At 36.9% G+C, this 14,473-nt stretch overlaps 1 protein-coding gene across 9 annotated transcripts in view; it reads left to right on the top strand.

The window, feature by feature from the left end:
- The window catches only part of LRRC49 (leucine rich repeat containing 49), a 137,880-nt gene that overhangs the window by 48,769 nt on the left and 74,638 nt on the right, over positions 1 to 14,473 (top strand). The window lies entirely within an intron of this gene.

Here is a 14,473-nt window from a genome sequence, read left to right as displayed (position 1 = left end):
TACATTTACTTTATATTTTCTAATTTACTAAATTGCATATAGAGTTTACTGCCAAGAGAGAATGATTTAAGTGACAGGAATAGAAGTTAAAGGCTTCATTCAGAGGTATTGTCAGAGAGCACTGAAAACTTGGTGACTCTCTGACTGAAGTAGGGTCAGAGATTTTATAGGATATTAGAAAGCTGAGCATGTGAGCTTGTGGTTCTACCATAGGCAGAAGTTTTTGACTTTAACCTTCCCTAGCAATGGGGGGTTGTTCCTTTCTTTATGCCTCTTGCTGAAGGGCTCAATAACCATCAGAACGGTATTTTCTGAGGACTATTTTTGCAAACTTTGTAGTTTATTGAAGAGTCAAAGTTTATAGGGCAGGATGTGGTAGACAGTAAAAAAGAGAGAAATGGGGGCAAAGGTACCAGGCAGCGGGGAAACCGGGGATCCTCTGTCGGGTTTGTTTTATTCCTTTTGCTTTACTTTGAAGGAGAGAAAGGCAGAAAAAAATCTATTGGACAGCAGTTACTTTTTATTATTATTACATGCCTCTTTTTTTTTTTATTATCCTCTTTCTTTCTGTCAGCATCTATACTCATTTAAAGCATCAATTCTGTAAATATAAAAATACATACAGGGGCCGGCCCCGTGGCTGAATGGTTAGGTTCACGTGCTCCGCTTTGTCAGCCCAGGTGGTTTCACTGGTTCGGATCCTGGGCGTGGACATGGCACTGCTCATCAGGCCATGTTGAGGCGGCATCCCACATGCCACAACTAGAAGGACCCACACCTGAAATATACAACTATGTGCTTGGGGGGAGGGGTTGGTTTGGGGAGAAAAAGCAATTAAAAAAAACCCCAAAAGATTGGCAACAGTTGTTAGCTCAGGTGCCAATCTTTAAAAAAAAAAAATTACATACAAATGGACATGGACTTTATTTATAACATTGTGAAGGAATTTCACAGGAAGTTTTCTAGATGCTTTTATTGTAATCATAAGATTTCATTTTCATTAGTATAAAGGTAATTTATTTGCGTATGCTAAAAGAAGGATTCTTGAACTAAAATTAAGCTAAGGCCCTGTGAGCATGCTGTTTGCACACCTAGTCTCAGTCCAGGTTCACACATACATAGTTGAGAGACTGATGGCTTTTCGTAGCAGTGAATTAACATTTTTAAAAGCATTGCTGTTTCCAAGGCCCTTTTGGGTTTTGCTAATGTGTAGGGTCTAGAAGTTGCAGGAAAATTTTTGGTGCATATTACTAAGGGGAGTTTTGAATCTTAAAATTATTCATGATTAAATGTTATATTGGGTGGTTGTTTCTAGGTTCAGAAACAAGTATGATAAATTGAGACCAATGTGTTTTATGATGTCCTTTTTGTTGTGTTCTACAAATGCAAGGAAATTCCAAAGTATATTCAGAAACAAACTTAAGATATAAATAGATTAACTCCAAAATGCATTTAGAAATAAACTTAAGGTATATAAGTAGCTTCCTCTAGTGCTATTCCTTCTACTTGTATTATACAAAATACTTCCAAAAGGAGTTTGAAGTAGTTTACAATAAAAATCCCAAATAGAGTGAACGTCAACATTTAAAACAAAGGTAAATGAACAGATGTTGAACAAATTGAACAAACTGGTCACTTAATTTCAGGAAAAAATAAGCTCAAAATCGACCATGCCAAAACCCCAAATGTGTACTTCTACCTGCTAACCTTCAAGGTTGATCTACTGGAGGAACTTTTGTTCGTCCTTTATGATTCCATCTAAACCCCCAACAAGGAGAGTGATTTCCTGTTTCTACGACCTCTGCAGTACCTCCTAGAGTACTATAATATCTGTTGTTGTGTATGTCCTCTTAGGCCATGTTTAACTTATCATCGTGTCTGTCACATTTTGCACATAGTAGGCATGTAATTATTATTGTTTTAATTAATGAATAAATAAAGCCGAAGTTTAAAGCTGATTTTTTCAATATTCATAGATAATTCTTAACAGCCCTATTCAATATGTTATCTTATTTAGTTGTCTGAGAATTCAGTTTGCAGCTAATTTATCATGGCTCTCCCTTGGGATATAAACTGCTAAAAAGTAAATAACACAAGGAAGCCAAATATAGATTATTTTATGGTAGAGTTGGGTTATTAGTAACACCTTTCACAGGATATTCCAGCCCAAAGGCTCTCTTCAACGATTTAAGATTTCAGTGGAGTACTTTTTGAACATTTGAGTTAGATTCAAAATTGCTTCTCGGAGAAAAACTGACACTTTGCTTGAGGTGGTTTCTAAATCATCTGATGCAAAGATAAGATAATCCTCTATGTGAGCAAAAATATCTACCTGATTTTCATATATATGTATATACACACACACACACATTATATTGGGTGGCTGTTTCTAGGTTTAGAAATAAATAGGTATGATAAATTGAGACCAATATGTTTTATATATATATACATTTATACTTGTATATATGTGGCTATTTTAAAGTCCTTGTCTACTAATTCCAATATTTGTTTCAGCTCTGGGACTGTTTCTAGTGACTTTTTTTTCCTCTTTGATATTTATTGCATTTTCTTGCTTCCTCAGTTGTCTGGAAATTTTTTATTGCATTCTGAGCATTGTGGATGTTATTTTTGTTGAGAATCTGGGTTTTGTGGTCTTAATTTAAAGATTGTTGAGTTTTGTTCCGTAAGGTAGTTAATCTACTGGAGAATCAGGTTGATCCTGTTGAGACTTGTTTTTAGGCTTTTTTAGGGCAGATCTAAAGTAAGCTTATCTACAACTGGAGTAGTAAGTTTTTATATCTATGTTTATTTTATCCTGACAGTAAACATTAGAGTAATACGTTTTTATATCTTTATTTATTTTATCCTGACGGTAAACACAAGATTTCTGGATCAGAGGCAGACTGATTATTTGCCTGCAGGATATCTTGTGTTGATTTCCTGTGCTCCATTTTCCTCCATGGGGTTATGTGATGAGGGCAGATGTCACCTACATGTACAGGGTAGGGGGTTTCTAGCACATGAGAGGAACCTCAAATTATAAATCTTGGAGCCTACATAGGAGCTGCTTGCACAGCTGGACCTCTTTGCCTCTAGAGAAGGAGAAAGAGAGAAAGAAAGAGAAGCGGAAGGCTTCCTTGGTCAGTTACCCTTTGGAATGAAAACAAATGGCTCCGGGTTTTATTATCCTTTGAAATGTAAACCCTTTGCTCTGGGAGTTAAATTTCTGTATTATTCCAGAGGTCTCTATCTATACAATCACCCTTTAACCCAGGTGTGATTTTCTTTGCTCAGACCATGCAGCCCTTACCATGCAGAAACATGAACATCTTCAGATTGTTTCCCGACACAGAGTAGCCCTACACCTAAGGCATAACCTTTCTGGGGCCTCAGCTATAAAACCTGAGTGTTCAGTCTCTTCACTATGTCTGGTTGGAACTCCAATGTCTCCCAGCTCTGTGTGGACTATAGCTACTTTCTTCACCTCACAGCCCCTCAATAGAACATTTTCCTAGGTTTCCTGGAGTCTCACCCTGTGTTGGTGCATCCTAATATTCAGCCAAATAGTTAAAAGATGCTTAGGCAGATTTCTTGAGTTTTTCGTCTACTCGGCTCTCTCTTCTCCACTACTCTTTCTTTCAAATTCCAGCAGCCTCAGCAAACCCAAACACTGACCTCTGTTTCATCCACCCAGTGAGATCTCTCTTCTTTTTTTGACTCCACTTCCCTATGTTGTGATCTGGAAAGTGCCTCCAGGCGGAAAGCCAAGATGAATGTGGCTTTCGTGTGTATATCTTCTCCAAGGGTCACAGCCCTGTGCTGTCTGTTGTTCAACGCTTGCTTCACATATTTGGCCCAGTTTCTTGGTTGTTTACATTGGGAGAGTGAGACTGATACCATCGTAGCCAAAACTGCAAGTTCCTTCTATCAGATTCTCAAATTATCATGTTGTATATTATCTTTGCCATCTATCTGTCTGGGACTTAAAGGATATGATTCCCTTCAAATCAACAATACTGTAGTCCTGTATCTAAGAACCAATGATTTAATCTACTCTTCAATTGGTAGATATACAGTTTCTGTCAAAAGCCTCTTTGATATTTAAAATGAACAGTTTAGAAATGGGCTAAAAATATATCCTTTAGATTCTTTCAACTCCACTCCAGTATCATGTTATTTGTCCAGAAAACTCCATGCTCTGTCTTATTACTTTATGTCCCTGTAGAAATGCCTTCAAAAACTATGATTTAATGTATTCTAATCTTTATTGAAGAGATTGAGGAAAGAACTAATTAAACCAGAAAACTCTGGCTAGTGAAAGATATTACTGTTGAACAGATTTTGTTACAGGTCAAAGTGAAAAGGGAACACTATGAATGTATGAATAAATTACTGGGATGCTTTTTCATATGCACATACAATAAATATGTCTACAGACAGTTATTCTTGAGTCCATGTCTGAGATTGTAGGATCATGTAGTTTTCAAAAGAAAAATATTTTTTCTTATTTGTGATGTAAAAATATGTGTAATCTAAAAGCTGTGTCAAGTTATTTAGGAATAATTTATAAATATTGTATATTTCTATAGAAGCTGCCAACTTTTGATGTTTGAAGAGGTGATTGATAATCATACTCTTTCTCTTCTGCTCTAAGTTTTGAATCAACTGAAAGGTACAGGAATCAGACAAATGGAGTACAAAACAGCAGAATGCTGTTTAGACATACACCTATAGTCAGACTTCCAAATACATCTCTCCTGAAGTGAATTTTCAACTCACTCTATAACTGGCAGAGGAATTGGAAAACTGAGAGTTACCTCTCAGGAATGGAACTGAAGAGAATACTCCCATCCTGGAGACTGAGTAGCCTGAAAGAAAAATAAGAGAACCTAGGATTATTATGGGAGATTTGCAAGTTAACCTTTTAGGAGTTGTGTGTGTTTGTGTGAGGGATGTGTTTGTGTGTGTGTGTGTGTGTCTGTGTGAATAGGTTGTTAAATGGGATGAGTTAATTGTTTTCTCCATATTAGTTTTTAGTATTAAAGAAGACTTTTATGAAGGGCTGAACTTTGTCAGGAAGGAGAATTATTGCCTGATCTTGAAGGTCACTGGACTTCTAATCAGGCCTTGGTTAAAAGAGGAGGGTATTTTCCCCTTTAAGAAAGTTGAGAATTGGGATTCTATATGAATAAGGAGGATATTTCTGGATTCTTGCCTTAAAAGGAAATGAATCAGATAGCTTGTTTGTCCTGGGCACATAAAAAGGTATTACAGTGACTTAATTGCACACTCCAAGATATCTTAAAGGGTAGTTGAAAACTGTTGACTAGTCTCTGGGAGTTGTTTTTTGATAAAACTTCCTTCTTACAGATTGAAAAGAAATTCACAGTTTTGGTTTTAGACCCCATATTAGGGACCATAGTTTTTAGTTTTGATTTGTGCTGGGAAGCACTGAGTAAATCTGTAAGCAAGATTAATAATATTTTCTGCTAGTCCCTTTCGTTTTGTCTTTGGAGCTTGCTTTTGGCACTTCAGGGACATTGGCTTATAATTCTCCAAAAATGACCCACTTGAGGGATTATGAGCGTGACGCCAGTTTTTCATAGCTGCTTGGGTTCAGGATCTAGGACTACCTTAGGGATATCCAGAGGATAGTAGCTCAAGACTGATCTTCCTCCTGCTTTACCATTTCAATGATCTTCTCCATCTCTTTCATCTAGAGAACTTTACATTTGTCCCCAGTTGGTTGTTGAAGAACATTGATTATGCGTCTCTATATGTAAAACACCCAGTAAGGCATTCTGGAGAGTGATAGAGATTAAGTATACGGCTCTGTTTTACCTGAGTGTCTAACCTAATGACAGAGAACACGCAAATACATGAGTGACAGAAATGTAAAACAAACAAACCCTACATCTTGTAGAAAAGCCAACAGCCCCAGAATCATAGTCTGTCGGCTCAGCACCTCTGGTATAAAGAGCACTTCTTCCTTGATAACTCTAGCAGAAAGTTTCTGAAGAGCCTTAGTGTTCATAATTGTGAACTTGGACCAGCAGTTTCACCTTCACTGGGGAGCTTATTAGAAATCCAGAATTTCAAGCCCTACCCTAGACTTACCGGATCAGAGTCATCATTTTTAAGAGATCCCGAGGCGATTCAGATATACATTACAGTCTGGGAAGCCTGCTGCAGAGGATTCTGATTGTGCTTATTTAGGTCAAGTGCCCAGTCGGAACTAATCACTCTGGCCAGGGGCGTATTGGGCACACCAAATGCTCAAGCCTGGGACATATGTTCCCTAACCCCAGGACTGTGGGGGTGGGATCAGTTTGTGGATTGGGTTTGCTATAGAAAAGAAGTGTTCTGTTACCAGGAGAGGGGAAGCTGAACAGGAAGATGGTAATAGATATCCAATAAACTTATTTCCTCCTTCATGTTTTAGCTCACATTAATGTTAGGGCTAGCTGTTCACTAGCCCCTTGTCTTTGGGTCATTTCATCCCATTTCCCGTGTGTGTGTGTGTGTGTTCTACTCCCAATCTCCCTTACCTCACAATGCCATCTGTCTGCTTGACCTAGATATCAAGAGATTCTTGTTTCTTCCACAGCATGATTCTTCTATCACTTCTCAAAGAGTCATATTTCTCAAGTAAATATAAATACATTAAGGATAAGCACACACATACCTGTGCCGAAGTCTGAGTTCACTTCCTTGCACTCTTGATAGAGCAAGTGTGCCTCCCTCACTGCCTTTCATCCTACCACTAAAGTGTGTGCCTTTTCAGACTGTGAACTATCTGTTAAAATGCATTTGTATTTACTAGAGGGAGTCATACTTTTACCCTCAGGAATTATAACTCCTAATGTCTCCTTTACAGGAAGTTTTACATACAGGGAAAGAGAAGGTTATAATCCTTTACTAGTATTATTTATTTTTGATGCTCAAATTTTCCTGAATTTGTCAAGAAGGCTCTTACCATCTTTTGGTATGTCCTTATCATTCTTTGAGCACTTCCTTACTTTCTGTCACAACAAGGTGTTCCAGGCTCATCTTGCAGGAGTTCTGATTCCTTTTTGTGGAAAACGGTATTTAGAAACCAAGATTTGAGTGCTAGGTATGCTTGTGGATATGGGGGTGTCATTGCTTCTAGGACTTCTCAATGGGTAGAATTAGAAAAGTATGTATGTGTGTGTGTATTACACATTTTTATCTATTTGTATATATGAAAAACTGTGGCTTCATACTGACACCTTCTTGAATTCAATCATGAAACGTCCAATTACAATCCAATACTACATGGCTTATTTTAGCTATCCACCACACTCCCTTTCCATAGTATTTATAATTGCTTTCTCTGACATTGACTCCCCATTATATGTAATATATTTACTTACTCAGTCTTTGAATATATACAAAGATTTTTCAGAATTACTAACCATACTCCTGTGGGAGGAAAAATCTTCCAACCAGGGTTCAATATTTATTTATACTGTGTTTTGTTTTTAGTCGAAAGGTGTATAATCAAAAAACTGTGTTCAAAAGTTGCTTGGGTTAGTTCTCCTCCACTAATTTCGGTGTGATTATGTCATTCATTTGAACAGTGAGATTTATTTGTTTCTGTTTCTATTCCATTTTTTGTTCTTTTTTCCCCTCAACCTTGCTAACTTGATATATTTATTTTTCAGTCTGTGTAGTAATAACATGTTTCCAAAATTCAGAACTATACAAAACGGTGTTACTCAGAGATCTTTCTCTTTCCCATTCCTTCTTCTCCATTCCCACCCCTCTCCTTTCCATTCTATTTTCACCCACCCCTATAGGTAACCAATCTTGTAAGTTTCTGGTTTATCCTTCTCATGTTTCTTTTTGCATAAATCAGCAGATACATGTATACTATAGAGAAACACACTTTTTCCCCCCTAGAACTTCTATGGTTTCCGTTTTTACATTAGATTCCTGATCTACTTGGAGGTTATCTTTTTGGATAGTATGAAATTTGGAGCTAATTTAAGTTTTTTCTAATGTCTTCCCAGTTGTCCCAGAGCCATTTATTAAAAGGCCCATCTTTGCCCCAGTGATTTAGGATGCTACCTTTAGTATCAACTTGTCTAACTCCATTAAGAAGCTTGACAAGCATGAGCTCCTTTACTTTCCTCTTTCCTTCTCCCATATTCCATTTTTTAGCTGTGTTATTTCTACTTTCCTGCACATAAAATACATTATGTCTACTACATAGCATGTTGTTCTTTTAACTAGGTTCCTGCCTTTATTTTAGTCTGAGATCTGCAATTAATTATTGAGTGCTTGTCATTAATCCTTTTGCTTGAGTTTCCTCAGTCATCTCTTAGTGGATGAAGCTCATCCAGTATATTCCTCAAGAGGGGCTCATGGGTACAGAATATTCTGATATCTTGCCTGTTTAAAAGGTTTTCTATACCTTGCTACTTGAAGGACAGCTTGTCTAAATATAGCATTCTTAGTTCACTCATTCTTTCCTTGAGTTTTTTTAAAAAAATACTACTCCATTGTTATTGCATTGTAAGTTATGTTTAGGGCATCTGGTGCCAGTCTGATTTTAATTTTGATCTCTGTGCTTAGAGATCTTGAGGATATTTTTTTTCATTTCTTTTTAAAGTTTAATAGTTTTATTAGGATATGTTTTCAAATTGATCATTCTGGTTCAGTTTTCCCAGGTACCTGTTGAACTTTTTTAATATGTACATTTTGGGTCTTTTCATATTTCCAGAAAGTTTTCTTGGGTTATAGTTTTAAGTATTAGTTCTGTTCAACTATTTTGTTTTTATCTTTAGAATCTCTTATTACACATACTTGTTTTCTTCTTTCTCTTTCTTCTGTTTCAACCACTTTACTTCTGGTCCATTTTACTTCTTTGCCTCATTTTTATTCTCTTAATTGTTTCTGGCTTTCTTCAATATCCCTTAGTAAAATTTTATTTGGATCTGTTCTCCCTTGGGGACTTTGTAATTTAATCTTTGATTCTGTGATGATTTTGTCCTTTCCTTTTATTTCTTTCCTAAATTCACTCAACTCTCTTTTTATTTCTTCCTGTTTATTGTCCATTTATACTTTTAATTTTTGAGTTTCTTATTCAAGGTGGTTTTTCATACCTCTAAATGCTTACTTAAGGATATTTAATTCAGTGTAAAATGTTGTGTTACAGTTTTCTTCTTCTTCATGTTTCTTTTTGGGGGTGGCGAGTTTTCATCAGCTTGAGTGGGTTTGATTTTATATTCTTAAAATACTTTGTATAGACTTGGTCTGTTTCTGCCAATTTATTTTGTGGGTTTGGGCTGTTTAGAAGAATCTTAGGTCAAGGGTGCCTTCTTCTGTCAGTGTAGCAAAGTACAGTTTGTGGTGTGTGTGTGTGTGTGTGTGTGTGTGTGTGTGATGGGGAGAAGGTATCGTATGTCTTCTTTCTTCTCTTTATTTTTTGGTTCTCTTTTTCTTGCAAGGCTCTGCATTTTCCCCTTTTGCTCCTTTACCCATTTTCACCTTCACCGTCCAATCTCCAAAGAGCTCCTCTTGCTGCCTTTCTACCTTCTTAAAAGCAGTGACTTTTTTTTTTAAAGATTTGATTTTTTTCCTTTTTCTCCCCAAAGCCCCCCGGTACATAGTTGTATATTCTTAGTTGTGGGTCCTTCTAGTTGTGGCATGTGGGACGGCGCCTCAGCGTGGCTCGATGAGCGGTGCCATGTCTGTGCCCAGGATTCGAACCAAGGAAACACTGGGCTGCCTGCAGCGGAGCGCGTGAACTTAACCACTCGGCCACGGGGCCAGCCCCTCAAAAGCAGTGACTTTTTGAAGACTGCCACCTCGAACTATATGCTCTTAAAAGTCCCTTCCTTGTAGTGTATGTTCTCATCTATTGGCACTCTTCCAATATTTTTGAACCTACTGTGGACTTTCTGGTGGTGATTTTAACTTGGTTTTAGGCCCACTACTAGCTCTTCTTTTCTCTCTTCCACAGTTTTTCCATATTACCTACTTATAGGTAATTTGGTGTTTGGGCCCTCTCTGTCTTTTTGTTATGTTGTGGGCATTGGTTTTATGTAGTTTGTTTGTTCTTCTGTAGTTCTGTACTGTTGTTTGGAGGATGGGTTGGGACATTCAGTTTATGCCTCTGTGTTTACCTCATGTATGTGTATATGCATACATGCATGTGTATATATATCATACGCCTTTACCTCTCTCTCCTACCAGAATGTAAGTTCCTTCAGAGTAGCAATTCACTTTTCCTCATCTTTCTGTCTCTAGGAGTAATCCCAGTGCCTATTATATACAGTGACTTTTAAACTTTCCTTTACCTATTTATGAGATTAAAACAAAGTTGCAATACAACATATTACTCTGTTAATAAACTATCTATCTCTTACCAAAGGCTAAAGGATTGTAACATGAAGTTAAAGCTCTCTTAACTGTGCAGCTAAGTCCATAGTAGGCTAGATAACTAGCACTTGGAGTTATTACTTGCAAACCTGAATGTACATAAATTGCCATGTTGCTCATGAGTGAAGGAATATGTTATATATAATATATAATATGATACATATATATCAATTTAGAGGGAAGCCTATGGTTCCTGAATGAATATGTTGCTCTTGTGTCTTGACTATGATATGACATGAGAGATGCCAGAAATATTTTGTTCTAATATGAAGAGATAAATAGCAGTGCTGCGTTATGCTACTGTATTTAAAATTGGGAAGGTCAGAAGTGCTACAGTGAATATTTAATGTTCTGATGAAATCTTAGGGGAAATGATGCAGTATTCACCAATACCAGTTTCACACTGAAATCTTCCTGACAGTTGTTTTGTCTGGCTCATGCAGCAAATAAAATTTAATGTAACTTCCTCATGATAACTGCCATTTCTATAAGAGATAGATACCTTTGTCAGGTCATGATTCAGAAAGAGAAAAAAGCGATGGATATGGATACAAGGACCAAATCTAAGAATATGCATAAAGATTTATGTACAAGTGTTATGTACTGAATTGTATTCCTCAAAATTCCTATGCTGAAGTTCTAACCCCTAGTACCTCAGAATATGACTGTATTTGGAGATAGCGTCTTTAAAGAGGTAATTAAGGTAAAATGAGGTCATATGGGTAGGCTCTAATCCAACAGGATTAGTGTCCCGATAAGAAGAGATTAGGACACCTCTGTGCACAGAAGAACTATGTGAAGACAGAGGGAGAAGATAGCCATCTGCAAGCTGAGAGGCCTCAGAAGAAATCAACTCTGCTGACACATTGATTTGGACTTGTAGCCGCCAGAACTATGAGAAAACACATTTCTGTTGTTTAAGACCCCCATTTTGTGGTACTTTGTTGACAGCCCTAGCAAACTAATACTTGAAGGATAGCCATCACAGAATTTTTTAGTAGCATCTCAAAACGGAAACAACACAAGTGTCCAACAATGGGGGCATAGTTACATTGCCTCCAAAACTACCTATCCTACCTCATCTGGCAGTCTCCTTGATGGCAGCAAAGGACAGCAAGAGTAGTCAAGGATTCAGGCTGCTACCATCACAAGTAACCTGAGCCAATTCATGAAAAATTATCAGTGGAATAAGCTCCAGTGTCTTTCAGTTTATGTTTTCATCCATGCAGTAGGTGGGATAACAAGGTACCATGGATTAAGACATTAGTTTTATTTGTGCTGGTCATGAACATGCCAGAGAAAAAAAGAAGACAGGTAGCGTGCCTCGAAATTTTTACGTACACAGGCTCAGTATATTCCTTTTCCCCAAAATGATTTCATTCTTTTGTTTTCTATACAACCTACACTCCAGAGTCTCTTTGGAAATAAGATTTAAACTGCTGAATTTTTTCTTCTTTATTGTCTCTACATTATTATCCCTAATTACTATGCCAAGACCAAGGTATACTTGTTTATATCTGATAAATTATTCTTTTTTTGCCTACAGAACCTTAGAATATAGTCCCCTAAATTCATTAAGACAAAAAAAATCTCTTTCAAGATTAGTTCTCATATATATTATTTCTTATAATTTCTATCCATTTTAACACAGTAGATTTCTTCTATAGATGTCTAGAATTCGACAGGTTAAGTAAATTAAGATATTCCCAAAACATTGAAATATTATGTGTCCATTAAAGTAATCATTTAAAAGTAATTAATGACATGGAAATATGCCAGAGAAATGTTAAGAAAGCCATATACAAAGCAGTATACATATTACACGATCTACATTTTGTTTAAAAAAAGTATAAATAAGTATATCTTTAGGATGAGAGATTTCATATAGTTTAATTTTGGTCTTATACTTTTCCAAATTTCCTTAATGATTATGTGTTACTTTTATAATCAGGAAAAAAAAAAAAAAAGGAAGGCAGAAAGGAAGAGCTATAGAGAAGCTTGCTGGTACAATCTCATTCCACATTTAAGATTTTTGTTACATAATTAAGGAGTGAAGTGAGGTTTTTAAAAAATACTATTATTTCATTCCATGCTTATAGCAAAAACAAACAGTACAGAAATGTATAAAGTAAAAAGTGAATGTGGCATCATCCCACGGCCCCCAGTCTCAACTGCAGAAGTACAACTCTATTAAGAGTTTGGTGGGAATCTGTGAGGATTCTATGGGATTTTTGTTCCTGTGCCAATACTATTGACACATGAATAATATTTTTATAAATATGGAATCATGCTGTATAGATTTTTCCTCAGTGTGCTCTTTCACTTAGCAATATATTATGGATATTCTTCCATGTTATAGGTAGTATAGGCAGACAAAAGGATAATAAAAAAATTGTGTTGCATGTCTATTATATCAAGTATAGTGTACTGGTTTACAACATTTAACCAGTACAGCATGGGCACTGTCCCCAGAATAGAGCTAAACTGAGTCTCGAGGCCCCTGCTGTGCCAAACATTAATCTTTTCGCTGCTGAAAGAACAGGAGATGCAGAGCACCTCAGGGCTGGGACTGGGCAGTGAGGTGAGGCACTTAGGCATCTTGAGGGCGGTGCCTTCACCAACTGGCATAGAAATATTTCAGAATTTTAGCTAGTACAGTTAGTTATGCCAGGTAAATATCAGCCCTGCATGTATATCTCATTCTTTTTAATGGTGACATTCAATTTCGTTGTATTGATTAATCTTAATTTATTTTATGAGTCCCTTATTTATGATCGTTTAGATAGTTTGTCATTTTTTTGTTCTTACAAGCAGTGTTACAATATACGTTTTTGTACATACTATGTTTGAACATGGGCTAGTATATCACAATGTGACTTTGGAGAAATCATCTTTCTCCTTAGAATCAGGAATCCTGTTTTAGTATTAGCAAGGAATTGTGAGGTTCACTTTTAAAATCTGTAACTTTAAGGGGCTATTGAAGTTTAAGTCAGTAGTCTCAAACCCTGACTGCCTCAGAATCACCTATAGAACTATTAGGAATTATACATCTGTGACCCTCCTCCTAAAGATTCCAATTTAGTTTTAGTTGGGTTCTAAGTATTTATATTTTTAATAAGCTCCACAAATGATTCTGATGCCCAACCAGTATTCGAAGTTACTGGAATATAGAAGAACTGCTATTTTAAAAGAGTACAGGATTGTATGATTTGTCCGTGTCTACTGTATGGTAATATATATTGGCGAAGATGTGGAAATACTGGAAGTCCTATACTGCTAGTGGAAGTATAAATTGGTAAAATCGTTTTGTAAAACTCTCTGGCAATATCTATTAAGTTGAACTTAAGAGCATACTGTATGACCTCTCAGTTCCACTCCTAGGTATATATCCCACAGAAATGCTTAACATGTTCACCTATTCAGGTGCACATTCTTTTTTTTTTCCTTCTCCCCAAAGCCCTCCAGTACATAGTTGTATGTTCTAGTTGTGAGTGCCTCTTGGCTGTGCTATGTGGGACGCTGCCCCAGCATGGCCCGATGAGCGGCACTAGGTATGCACCCAGGATCTGAACCAGTGAAACCCCGGGCCACCAAAGCAGAGTACATGGACCTTATCACTTGGCCACGGGGCCGGCTCCAGTTGCTCACTCTTAGCTGCACTATTTATAATAGCCTTAAACTGCAAATAAGCCACATCTCCTCCAACAGTGGAATAGAGAAAGTAAATTAAAATAGAGAAAAAAAATAGCATTAAGGTATTTTTATGTAATGAAATACTACCTGGCAATGAGAATCCTCAGACTACAGCTACATGAAATACAGATGCATCTCAGAACACAAAATGTGTGTTACTGTACCAGGGTTGTTTTTGCCTGTTGCCTGGAAAGCCAAACGCCAAGAGGATGAGAGTGCAGCAGAGAGAGGATTTTTGTTTGTTTGTTTGTTTTTTGTGTATTGAGTTCATAATAGTTTACATGGATGTGAGATTTCAGTTGTACATTATTTCTTGTCTGTCACCACATCAGTGCTCCCCTTCATCCCCACCCCCCTTCCCCTGGTAACCACT

The sequence above is a fragment of the Equus asinus genome, chromosome 2 (assembly GCF_041296235.1).
Source record: "Equus asinus isolate D_3611 breed Donkey chromosome 2, EquAss-T2T_v2, whole genome shotgun sequence".
Lineage (NCBI taxonomy): Eukaryota > Metazoa > Chordata > Mammalia > Perissodactyla > Equidae > Equus > Equus asinus.
Note: the sequence above shows the minus strand (reverse complement) of the source record. Positions and strands in the feature narration are given on the sequence as shown.